Genomic DNA, 11,451 nt, shown 5'->3' with positions numbered 1-11,451 from the left:
AACGATGCTTTCATATATTTACGCGATCTAACCCAAAAAACCTATATTATGGATATTGGTCACGAAAGCCGACGCGTTAAACTGAGTACCATCTTTGTACATGGGAAAGTCAACAATGGTTGACATTGATTAACCTCACCCTCGCCACAGGAATGTGGAATTTCCACCACTGGCTCAGAGCTGTAAACGGGAGGTTGAGCATCACGTCAGTGTTCATCTGAGCAGGAAATCACTCTAAAATAGCGTGCATGAACAGGAATTAGACAAAACAACACATCTAAATATATGGCAGCGTGTTTGTTTACATTTCTCTTGCTCAACGTGTGCTCATGACCGATCGTCGCAGTGCTGCTTCTCGCCGGATGCTTTCACGGTAGGCGGTGCAGCTGCGGGTGCGCTCAGTAATTAGCGCGGTGTTTTGATTGCGATCGGCGGCGGCGGCTGTGGTGGCGGCGTGGGCCAAGGAGTGACCCCCCCCCCGCCACCCCGCCGTGCATTGTTGTCCCGCGTCGCAGAGAAAACACGGCGCTTCCTCCTGCGAGGAGCGGGCGCCTGAAGCCGGTTCCCATGCTCCGGTGGGGCCGGAGCACCGCGCGCTCGGCCGCCCGGGCTCGGCTCGCTGCGCGTGGCAGGAGGAGGTCGTCGCTCCTCCCCGAGCCCCGCGGTCCCGCAAAACAAACACCGCCCGAGCCCAATAATGACCGGGCTGCCTTAATGAGGTACTGTATTGTGCTGCCGCGTGCGTGGGCCCGGCCCAAGAGTTCCGAGCTGGCAACGGGGCTCCCACAGGATGCATCTGTCCGCCGCGAGTTCGAGCTTGTCGTGATGACGCAGCGTAAGTGGGGTTGCCACCTGTCCCGAATTGACCCGCGAATTGGGAATTGGTATTTGTACGTTCGAGGTGGCGGGTATATTGACTTATACCGAGAATCTGGTGGTGGGACTTTGTGTTGAAAATGCACTACAGTGTTGATTGACCTACACGAGGCTGCCTGAGGATTCTGTGCCGAAATGCTCCGTGGGAAAGGTGGCAATCCCCTCTTGCACGAGCTGCTCGCTCTGGCCCGGGTCGTGCCCTGCGGAGCTCGCAGGGAGTAAGCGAACACGGAGTTGTTTGTATGTACGTTTAATTTGTTCTCACCGTACGTAGCCAACCGTGCTAATCGGAGGTGCGGGGGAAAGACAACAAACTAAACACAAAAATGCAGTTCTGAAGAAATGAGTTTGTCAATCTAGATTATTTAAAAGTGCATGGCTCCAGTTGCTTCCTAATATCGGAAGAGCGTTCCAGACGGCCGCAGAAGCTCATCTGAAAGCACGCGATGCTGTGACCGACTTTGTTCAATGGCCAGCCAGAAGTCGCTGCTTTGAATTCGCGTGATACTTTGTGCTCCTTAACGAGATCATCGAGCTACTGTGGTGCATTTGTGGTTCACAGCTGTTCCGGGTCATCATCAGCCAAGAAACAATCCCGCGTAAATGGGGCCAGCATCGCCATCGGAGCCCCACGCAGTCATCAAGGACAGGTGGAGGGCGCAGTCCTGCAACTGCTCAATCGCGCCACTCCTGGCAGATGGCCCCTCCACGAGAGGGAGCTCAACAAGACTGCCACACTCTAAGGTATTTGGCCTACTCTTCCACGCTTCTACACAATCGACCAAAGTGCTTGTCAGAAGAAGCAAACCATGTATCATCTCCCGAGATGCCCTGCAGCACCACAATGCACTCCTTAAGATGAGGCAATGCTCGCACCAGAAGCGGTGGCCTGTGCAGAATATTTGGAAAAGATCAAGTGGTTGAACAGGAGACACATTGCAGATGTCCCACGCTCGCCAGGCATCTTGTAAGAGGTGAATGTGGGTATTTCACCCGCGTGCCGTATCTTCACGCGAAGGAAGGCAATAACTCTCCTGAAGTTTATTATTTACCCACACGTAAAGCATTTGTTAGTCGCTTGATTGAAATGGCAATTGAAATATAAAATCAGGGATAAGGTCACCCACATCCGAAACCACATTCTCTGTGTTGCCGGCTCCATCTTTGCCCCTAACCAGCTGCGCCCCCTCTTTGGCACTGCCGAAGTGTGTTGGCTGGCCCCGAACGGAAACGTACTGATCGACCCGTACGCACACCCAGCGCGTCTTATCCCTCCTGGCCCTCCTTCACCCTCCGTGCCCGTTCCGTGGTGACTCGACCCACCACTGCTGGGGTCTGGGGCCTGTGGTCTATCTGGCTAGGCAGTCATGGTGGGTTTTTTTACGATACTTCACCACATTGATCAGTGCAGGTTAGTGTAAGTAGAGCATTGTCTCTCCTCATGCTGCGTGACTGGACTAGCACGTGGGGTCGCTGTCCGCGATAAAAAGACTATAATGCACAGGTGCTGCTCTTTATCAATCCACTCCTGGTTGAAAGCCTCCCCACACCGCACCATTCATGGGAGTTGTTTGACCATACTTCACTGTGTGGCTCGGTGCGAGTTGATGGAGGCCAGGAGCGTAGATGGAAGAGCACAGTACGGTCTAATGTTGCTGTTGGCAATGTTAGTTCTCCAGCAATAGCAGCATACATAGACCAGGCCAATACACACTATTCAAGCACCATCCAGGCTCATGCATGCTTAGCTTCCGAGACCTGACGAGGCGTTTTTGGCAAAGGCACACATGTATTCCATGAAAATAAAAAAATCAAGGTCATTGCTCATTATATTTCATTCGTTATGTCACGCAACACTGTCTTATTTTTGTACTCTTAAAATGTATGAGTAAGCCGAAGTTAATCACATTATTGCCCGTTTGTCGGGACGTTGACGGTGAACGGTCAGAGTATTAAATTACTTATGATTAACGGAGTATCCTGCTTCTGTTTCAAAACCAGTTTCAAAACAAGATGCACAAATATAACCAAGAAGATGTATGTATGTAGAACTTCTTTCGCACCGTACGTAGCCAACCGTACTAAATGGAGGTGCGGATATTGAAACAAAAAGCCCAACATTTCAGCCAATAGGGCTTCCACATCATTTTGTATTTTCCACCGAAACACTGAACAACACAGAAGGCAGTGGAGTGTCTATTTTGCACAAATGTCGAGACTTTAATCACTACCAGAGATACTCACCACACGTGGTGGACACCGCGTGACACGGACAATCAGGGAGTAAACACAAGCCAGAGGATTGGTAGTTAGCGAGCCTGAAATGGGTTTGGTTAGAGGCAGGGAAATTGAAGGGATTGGAGGAGAAATTCTAAATGAAAATTGCGGGAAACAGAGGGTGATTGACAGGGAGGTCGGTTGGGATCCCTTCAAAAAAGTGGGAAGGTGATTGGCTGGAGGGAAAGTGGGTCAAGGAACCTTCAAGAAAGGAGCTTGAGGGATATTTATTTTATAAGGGGGGGAAACGCGAGAGCTCAAGACACTTGGAATGAAGGGAATCATTGAAGTCCCGTGTGTCTGGTTCCCGAGGAAATAAAGTCTCCTATTTGTTGAAGACCGCTGCTGTGTCGGATGTCACTGCACGAGGATGTTACGGCTTGGCAATGGTCCACTTGGCCGTGAGAAGGATTGCAACTTATGACACACAAAAGGAGAGGCGCTCCCTCTGGCAAGCGTGATAGCCGGACGGGCTGATTACAAGTTGGTGTGCGTAAGGAATCGATGCGTGGCAGAATTCCAGCAGTGAAATATCTTGAACAATTTATCTATAAAAAAAAGAACAACCCCCCAGGCCCCAAAGACTTGTCCTCGCAAGGTGGACACAGTTGAATATTTTCACGTCAAATGCCATATTTTGGCCACTGTTGCTAAAATAAATAATGTTTTAGATTCCATGATTATTAATATTTTTGTCATGTATGATGCTGCACTCGTTTTGTCTTTGTCTATCCAGTGTTGGATGAAGACCTCACTGCCCCCAGTGTTGGATGAAGACCTCACTGCCCCCGCCAGTGACATCTCTCATAGCCCTGCGATGTCACAGTCCATCTCACCTCCGCGCAGGACGCGATCTCGTCTCTGCGTTTCAGTTCCAGTCGTCCTCTCGGGCGCGTTTCCCCACTTCGGCTGCCATTCCGTCAGTCGCCACTCTCGGCCGCTGTGCTCATCCGTCCCTTCTCCGCGTCTTGCACAAAAGCCCGCTCGGCTTTCTTGAGAGTTCTCTGATGCCAACACGCACTCCTCTGCCTCTCAGTTTAATTCTCAGCGTAACAAAGAAATATGAGTATAGGGAGCATGGCACGTCTCGCATTTCAGCGTGAGACGTGCCATCGCCCGCCAGCTTCGTGCTCGCTCGGAGTCAACGGATCTCCGGTTTGGCTTGGTGCAACGAAGAGATCTCTCCCCAAAACCGCGAATCACTATGGACCTTGTGGTTACATTTTTGCAGTCGTTTGTTTGTTTACACTGGAAAACACGCCGAGCGTGTTGACTGTTTTGACATTAAAATAATTGTTTGGGGTTTTCCCCGTGTTTCGTAATGGAGCTTGCCAAGGAGCAGATTGACCTCGTGAAACAAAAATCCGTCCCAGGTAGAAATGAGACTGCGATGGCCTATCGTTCATGAAAACTGATGTTGCGTGAAATTTTGATATTTGAAGTCAGCCCTCTGGAAGAGAGGCCTAGTCAACTTCATCGATGTGCGTCTGTGTGTTCACTCGAGTATGTAAACTCGACTCGAAACGTTCCGTATCGTATATTCTTGGATTCGTAGATTTTGGGGGCTAGCCCACAGAATGATCAAACCAAATTAGGTTGTGACACCCTCCACCACTTCACACAGACAAACGATATTGATTATCATGCATACGAGCGATTAGCACACCAATTATTATTGTTGTTGGTCGGCTCCCACTGGGAAGTTGAAGAGCTCCCACAGCCCCAAAGTTAGCGATTGGATTCGTGACATTTCACTTGAAACCATGCCAGGAATTCTCAGCGGAGAGACCAGGAAGTCATTCTGACTCACCGGTGAGCTCACACAATTTCAATGGTCACTCCCACGTGACCAATGAAATTGTTTGGCCGTGACGGGCGCTAGAGGGTCCCGTGACCAAAGATTTGGCTGCACCATTTGGTGGCCTCCCCCCAAAACACCCGGACGATGAATCGTGATGGTGGCTACAACAATGCGCGCTGAGTTTTACATCCTTTGTTTGTAACCTGTAACCTCCCTTGCAACAGAGGCGCTTCTCTCAGGCTGTCACCATCCAGAAGGTAAAGGTCACGTGTGTGCGGTCATGCGTATGTTTTGGACTCGACTTGTCATTTTCTCACTCGTTATGCGACTTTGCGGCCAACTGAAATGAAGCTCTTGCGTTTGCTGTCAGAGGTAGATACAAAAGCCCATTCAACCGCTCGACCTTACGCCCGCTGCATCCAATTTACTCGGCCTTCTCGCTCCATCTCCTTGTCCCGTCGAAACGAGACGGACATCAACAATGTCAAGCGACGATGGCTGTCTGCCGGGCCACGCCATGGCCACGTGAGGGGGAGGTGACACGCGCAGACTGAGACGGTGCCGCATCAGCGTGCCAAGTTGCCCACAGCCACACACCGGTCCGGCAAACGCTTGACAGCCTGGGTAGCTACTGCTCATGGTACGCGTGTGATTCAAGGGTTGTGTGGAGGTGCAATGCGGTCCTATATCTGAGTAGGTGCAGTTATCGCAGGCTGGTGCGTGACAAAGTTACACTGTGTGTAACGTTGCCAAACAGAGGTGACCGAGTTCGTAACCAGAGTGACCCAACTCGTTTCGCAGGTGAACTCCCGTACACGAGGTCGGGGAGAATGCCGGCTGGTTCTATGAGGCAGATCCACATCTCGAGAGATGCAAAATGATGCAATACGTGTCACCACTTTCAGTCCTGTGGTCTCGAGTGCCCCGACTGTGAATTTACGGAACTGCGAATACCACGGGGAAAAGACTGAATAAAGAATTTAACGAACCTTAAGAACACAACAACAAAAACATTTTTTTATTAACTTCTGAATTATAGAATATTACATTAGTCTCTTGATTACAACAATATTTGGCCATTATTTACGTGTAATTATATTGCAATATGATATATGTTTGTATTATTTGCGGCTGTGTTGCACACGGACTCAAACACAGCGACTCGACTGGACCCACGACTGTCGAGAAGAGAGTCCTGGACATGTTCACTTTTTATTCAACTGCCACCCCACCACGGGTAAGGTGCCGTCCATAAATGACGTCACGCGATTTTTGACCCCCCCCCCCTTGTCACACGGCGTCACAAAAAGTCAGACCCCCCTCAAATATGACGTCACAACGGTCTTTCCTCCCCACGCAAAACCGTATTTCCATTTTGAAAATAAAACATGCTTCAAATCGCTTTAAACTGTTGTCATTGTAGTGCGTAGATCATGTGGCGCTGCACTCTGATGTTGTAGGAGTGTTGTCATAAAAAAATATATATTTATTTAAAGTTGCGCATTTTGATGTGACGCCACATTTCTCAAACCCCCCCTCGCCCCTCGTCACACATCGTCACAAATGGCTCACCCCCCCCCCCCCCCAGGTGCGTGACGTCATTTATGGACGGCCCCTAATGTTTAATGCGGGCGTATCTGCAATGAAATGTAGTTAGATTGACATAAATCCTGAGAACACGAATACATTTCAAAATAGGCTTTTGCCGCGGTCAGTAACCCCTCCACGTTATCGCCCGACACGTGCGATGACATTCGTAAGCGCGTCGCAAAACGCGGTTCAGTTCGGCCTTCATTAATTGTCCGGTGCTGCGCAGCGACGCGCCGTCTGATCAGGGCACGGCGGGGACTCCGTGCCGGGGAGTAGTTTGGAGACTGTAACAAAGCCCTTGGGCTGAAACAACAGGAGGGGGTGGGGGAGGAATGAGAGACAGCGCCGCGTGCTTTAATATTCTGGGGGTTAGATTACAGGATAAGCAGAACGGTGGGGGGGGGGGGGGGCTCTGACACTGAACCACGCGGCGGTGGCAGAGCAAAACAGCGCGGCGGTGGTGGCACTGGCGGTGGTGGCACTGGGGGTGGTGGCGCTGGGGGTGGTGGCACTGGGGGTAGGCACTGGGGGTAGTGGCACTGGGGCTGGTGGCACTGGGGGTGGTGGCACTGGGGGTGGTGGCAGTGGGGGTAGTGGCACTGGGGGTGGTGGCACTGGGGGTGGTGGCACTGGGGGTGGTGGCACTGGGGGTGGTGGCACTGGTGGTGGTGGCACTGGGGGTGGTGGCACTGGTGGTGGTGGCACTGGGGGTGGTGGCACTGGGGGTGGTGGCACTGGGGGTGGTGGCACTGGTGGTGGTGGCACTGGGGGTAGGCACTGGGGGTGGTGGCACTGGGGGTGGTGGCACTGGGGGTGGTGGCACTGGGGGTAGTGGCACTGGGGGTAGTGGCACTGGGGGTGGTGGCGCTGGGGTTGGTGGCACTGGGGGTGGTGGCACTGGGGGTGGTGGCACTGGGGGTGGTGGCACTGGCGGTGGTGGCGCTGGGGTTGGTGGCACTGGGGGTGGTGGCACTGGGGGTGGTGGCACTGGGGGGGGTGGCACTGGGGGTGGTGGCACTGGCGGTGGTGGCGCTGGGGGTGGTGGCACTGGGGGTGGTGGCACTGGGGGTAGTGGCACTGGGGGTGGTGGCACTGGGGGTGGTGGCACTGGCGGTGGTGGCACTGGGGGTGGTGGCACTGGGGGTAGTGGCACTGGGGGTGGTGGCACTGGGGGTGGTGGCACTGGCGGTGGTGGCACTGGGGGTGGTGGCACTGGGGGTGGTGGCACTGGGGGTAGTGGCACTGGGGGTGGTGGCACTGGCGGTGGTGGCGCTGGGGTTGGTGGCACTGGGGGTGGTGGCACTGGGGGTGGTGGCACTGGGGGTGGTGGCACTGGGGGTGGTGGCGCTGGGGGTGGTGGCACTGGGGGTGGTGGTGCTGGGGGTGGTGGCACTGGCGGTGGTGGCACTGGGGGTGGTGGCACTGGTGTGGTGGCACTGGGGGTGGTGGCACTGGGGGTAGTGGCACTGGGGGTGGTGGCACTGGGGGTGGTGGCACTGGGGGTGGTGGCACTGGGGGTAGGCACTGGGGGTAGGCGCTGGTGATGGTGGCACTGGGGGTAGGCACTGGGGGTAGGCGCTGGTGATGGTGGCACTGGGGGTAGGCACTGGGGGTAGGCGCTGGTGATGGTGGCACTGGGGGTAGGCACTGGGGGTAGGCGCTGGTGATGGTGGCACTGGGGGTAGGCGCTGGTGATGGTGGCACTGGGGGTAGGCACTGGGGGTAGGCGCTGGTGATGGTGGCACTGGGGGTAGGCACTGGGGGTAGGCGCTGGTGATGGTGGCACTGGGGGTAGGCACTGGGGGTAGGCGCTGGTGATGGTGGCACTGGGGGTAGGCGCTGGTGATGGTGGCACTGGGGGTAGGCACTGGGGGTAGGCGCTGGTGATGGTGGCACTGGGGGTAGGCACTGGGGGTAGGCGCTGGTGATGGTGGCACTGGGGGTAGGCACTGGGGGTAGGCGCTGGTGATGGTGGCACTGGGGGTAGGCGCTGGTGGTGGTGGCACTGGGGGTAGGCGCTGGTGATGGTGGCACTGGGGGTAGGCGCTGGTGATGGTGGCACTGGGGGTAGGCACTGGGGGTAGGCGCTGGTGGTGGTGGCACTGGGGGTAGGCACTGGGGGTAGGCGCTGGTGATGGTGGCACTGGGGGTAGGCACTGGGGGTAGGCGCTGGTGGTGGTGGCTCTGGGGGTAGGCACTGGGGGTAGGCGCTGGTGGTGGTGGCACTGGGGGTAGGCACTGGGGGTAGGCGCTGGTGGTGGTGGCACTGGGGGTAGGCACTGGGGGTAGGCGCTGGTGATGGTGGCACTGGGGGTAGGCACTGGGGGTAGGCGCTGGTGGTGGTGGCACTGGGGGTAGGCACTGGGGGTAGGCGCTGGTGATGGTGGCACTGGGGGTAGGCACTGGGGGTAGGCGCTGGTGGTGGTGGCACTGGGGGTAGGCGCTGGTGGTGGTGGCACTGGGGGTAGGCACTGGGGGTAGGCGCTGGGGGTAGGCACTGGGGGTAGGCGCTGGTGGCTTTGGCTCTGCAGGTGTCGCCATCGGCGGCACCTGCAGAGCCAAAGCCACGCGGCGAGCGGCAGCGACGCAAATCAGAGACGCGGGGGGGGGGGGGGGGGGGGCGAATCAGCGTCGACTGCATTGCCCACGGGGTTTGGTGCAGCATTGTCGCTGCGATCTTAATGTGTTGCATGTGTTGTGTGTTGAACCACTTACGTAGCCAGCCGTGCGAATCGGAGGTGCGGGGCAAGAGGAGAACAAATCTAGACACAAAAAGCACTTCTAAAGATTTGAGGTTTCAATCGATATGTAAAAGTGTATAGCTCCAGTGGCTTCCAAATGAAACCTTTAACACTGTTGCCAAAAGCCTTCGACATTGTTGTATTCTACTCACCAAGACTCGATCAGCAAAAAATGTCAGACAGTACAATAAAATGGTTTAAGAGTTACCGCTCAGACCGTTCTCAAAAGATGATAACATCTCGTCCACAGATATTAACGTAGGGTGCTCCACAAGGTGCCGTGCTGGGTCCAATTCTGCCCTCCTTATAGATGTGGATTAGAGTGGAGCATACGAAGGGAGTAGGGGCTGTTGTTGACACGATGATGGGGTGTTGGGGGGGGATTTCCACCGCTGTGGTGAGATGGTAACTACCTCGCCTGGTGTGCAGGAGGTCGTGGGTTCCATCCCGACCCTGAAGCCTGCTGCTATATATTTGGAGTTTGCGTGTCTCTCTTTCTACCCCTGGTCGCGTTGCTTTTTCTCCGGGTCCTCCGGTTTTTTCCGCCCACATTTAGAATCAACGTGCGTTGAGATCATTTAGCTGCTATACATTTCCACACGATAAGCCACGACGTTGAGCTATCGTTTGTGGTCGGGTCGCTTCTGAAAATGAGCTATCATCAGTGTGCCTTACCTGGTGAAATAAAATAAAAAGAGTCTAGTTGAGAGATGTACTCGAAGAGTGGTTCCCGGCCAGTGGGTTATCGTGAGTGCCCAGTGATATCGGAACTAGCAATGCCCCCCCCCCCTCCACTCCCACAACCCGCACTGACCAGCGTGGTGAAGTATGGTCAGACGACTCCCTAGGACTGAGAGCAGCGTGGGGATATTGTCAGCCAGCAGTGGACAAAGGACTGCACATTATTGCACTGTACTTAGAAGTCATGTCAGCTTCATGGGGGAAGTGTCTTGCAAACAATGTAATATTAATCTAACCCAGATATTGTTGAAAAATGTTACGTGTTATATCAATAAAGCATTTTAAAAAAATCTGAACTCTAAGTAGCATACGTTAACTTGGCGCCAGCTAACACTCCGCGAGTTTCATTTGACCCCGGGAGCATTTATTGATGATAGACTGCGGGTTCCGAATGCACAACGAGTGGGAATATCAAAAACGTCGTCTGCTTGCCACCGCGGCTACGAACTCCAAACCGAGGTGGCCGTGAACTCTCAACTGCCCCCGTTAGACACGTGGAGGCGGTGGGTGGGTTGGTGCGAGCGCGCGTCGGTCGGGGTGAGATCCCGTGCGGGCTATCTGCAATTCGCCCACTCTCAGACAACGCAAAATGAGCGGCCAAATTCACTGAGAACCGAATCTCTGATGGGTGGTCAGCTCCTTGGCCACACAACAGAGGAGGACGAAGATGATGACTGGCCGCATGAGGAACTACCCAGCACGTTGGGCAATCGCGAACACCGAAGGTTTGCGAGGCCCCCAGCAGAAATGAAACGCAGCAGCGCTTTCTTCTTCTGCCGCTGCTGTTTATGCGCGAGCGGTGTTTGATTTGCTCGTAGACAGTGACCCCGGGAACGTTCCGCAGGGGAACTCGTGGCCCGTGTGAACGCCATTGTGACCGTGGCGGGGGTGGGGGCGTGTGGGACGACCGAGAAGCGGTGGGGTGAGCAACACAGGAAGAGAGGTGGGGGGGGGTGTGACCGGGGGGGGGGGGGGGGGAGAGGGCCCTGCCCGCGGCACGGTGGCCCGCGGGGTACCGCCTCGCACGGCCGCAGCCCTGGCCCCGACTCTCCCCTCCACTGGAGGGGAGAGTCGGGGCCCCAAACCTCCTCCAGCGCGATCTTACACCGCACGCACGCGGAGCCGGCGGGACCCGGGTCTGCCCGTCGGTGATCACCGGCAATCGCCACTTGCCTGGGGGTGATTCTTGCTGCGGCACGCTGCCTTCAACATCCTGGGCCAAGGGTTCCACTCTCGCTGCCGTGGGCGAGAGGAATGTGTTGCGAGAGCGCAGCGGGCGTCGAGTCACAGATCGAAGAAGGCACGGTGATGTCGTTGTGCAACAAAACAATAAATACGACCATTGTTTGTCAATGTCGACGTTTGAATATTGCGGGGAAATCCGATTGGCTGTGAAGCGAAGTGGGGATCCGGCATGACGCGTCG

The 11,451-nt window shown here is 55.0% G+C and overlaps 1 long non-coding RNA gene across 1 annotated transcript; it reads left to right on the top strand.

Annotated features, from left to right (window-relative positions):
* The first annotated feature begins 497 nt into the window (after positions 1-497).
* On the top strand, positions 498-6,356 carry LOC116948522 (uncharacterized). The gene is made up of 3 exons (XR_004403814.2): positions 498-719; positions 1,439-1,620; positions 3,890-6,356. It is a non-coding gene; the product is annotated as an uncharacterized LOC116948522 (long non-coding RNA).
* The last annotated feature ends 5,095 nt before the right edge of the window (positions 6,357-11,451 follow it).

The sequence above is a fragment of the Petromyzon marinus genome, chromosome 33, assembly GCF_048934315.1.
Source record: "Petromyzon marinus isolate PM22_M1 ecotype Great Lakes invasive population chromosome 33, UKy_Petmar_22M1.pri1.0, whole genome shotgun sequence".
In the NCBI taxonomy this organism is placed as follows: Eukaryota; Metazoa; Chordata; class Hyperoartia; order Petromyzontiformes; family Petromyzontidae; genus Petromyzon; species Petromyzon marinus.
The sequence above is the reverse complement of the archived record's forward strand: the minus strand, read 5'-3'. Positions and strand labels throughout refer to the sequence as shown.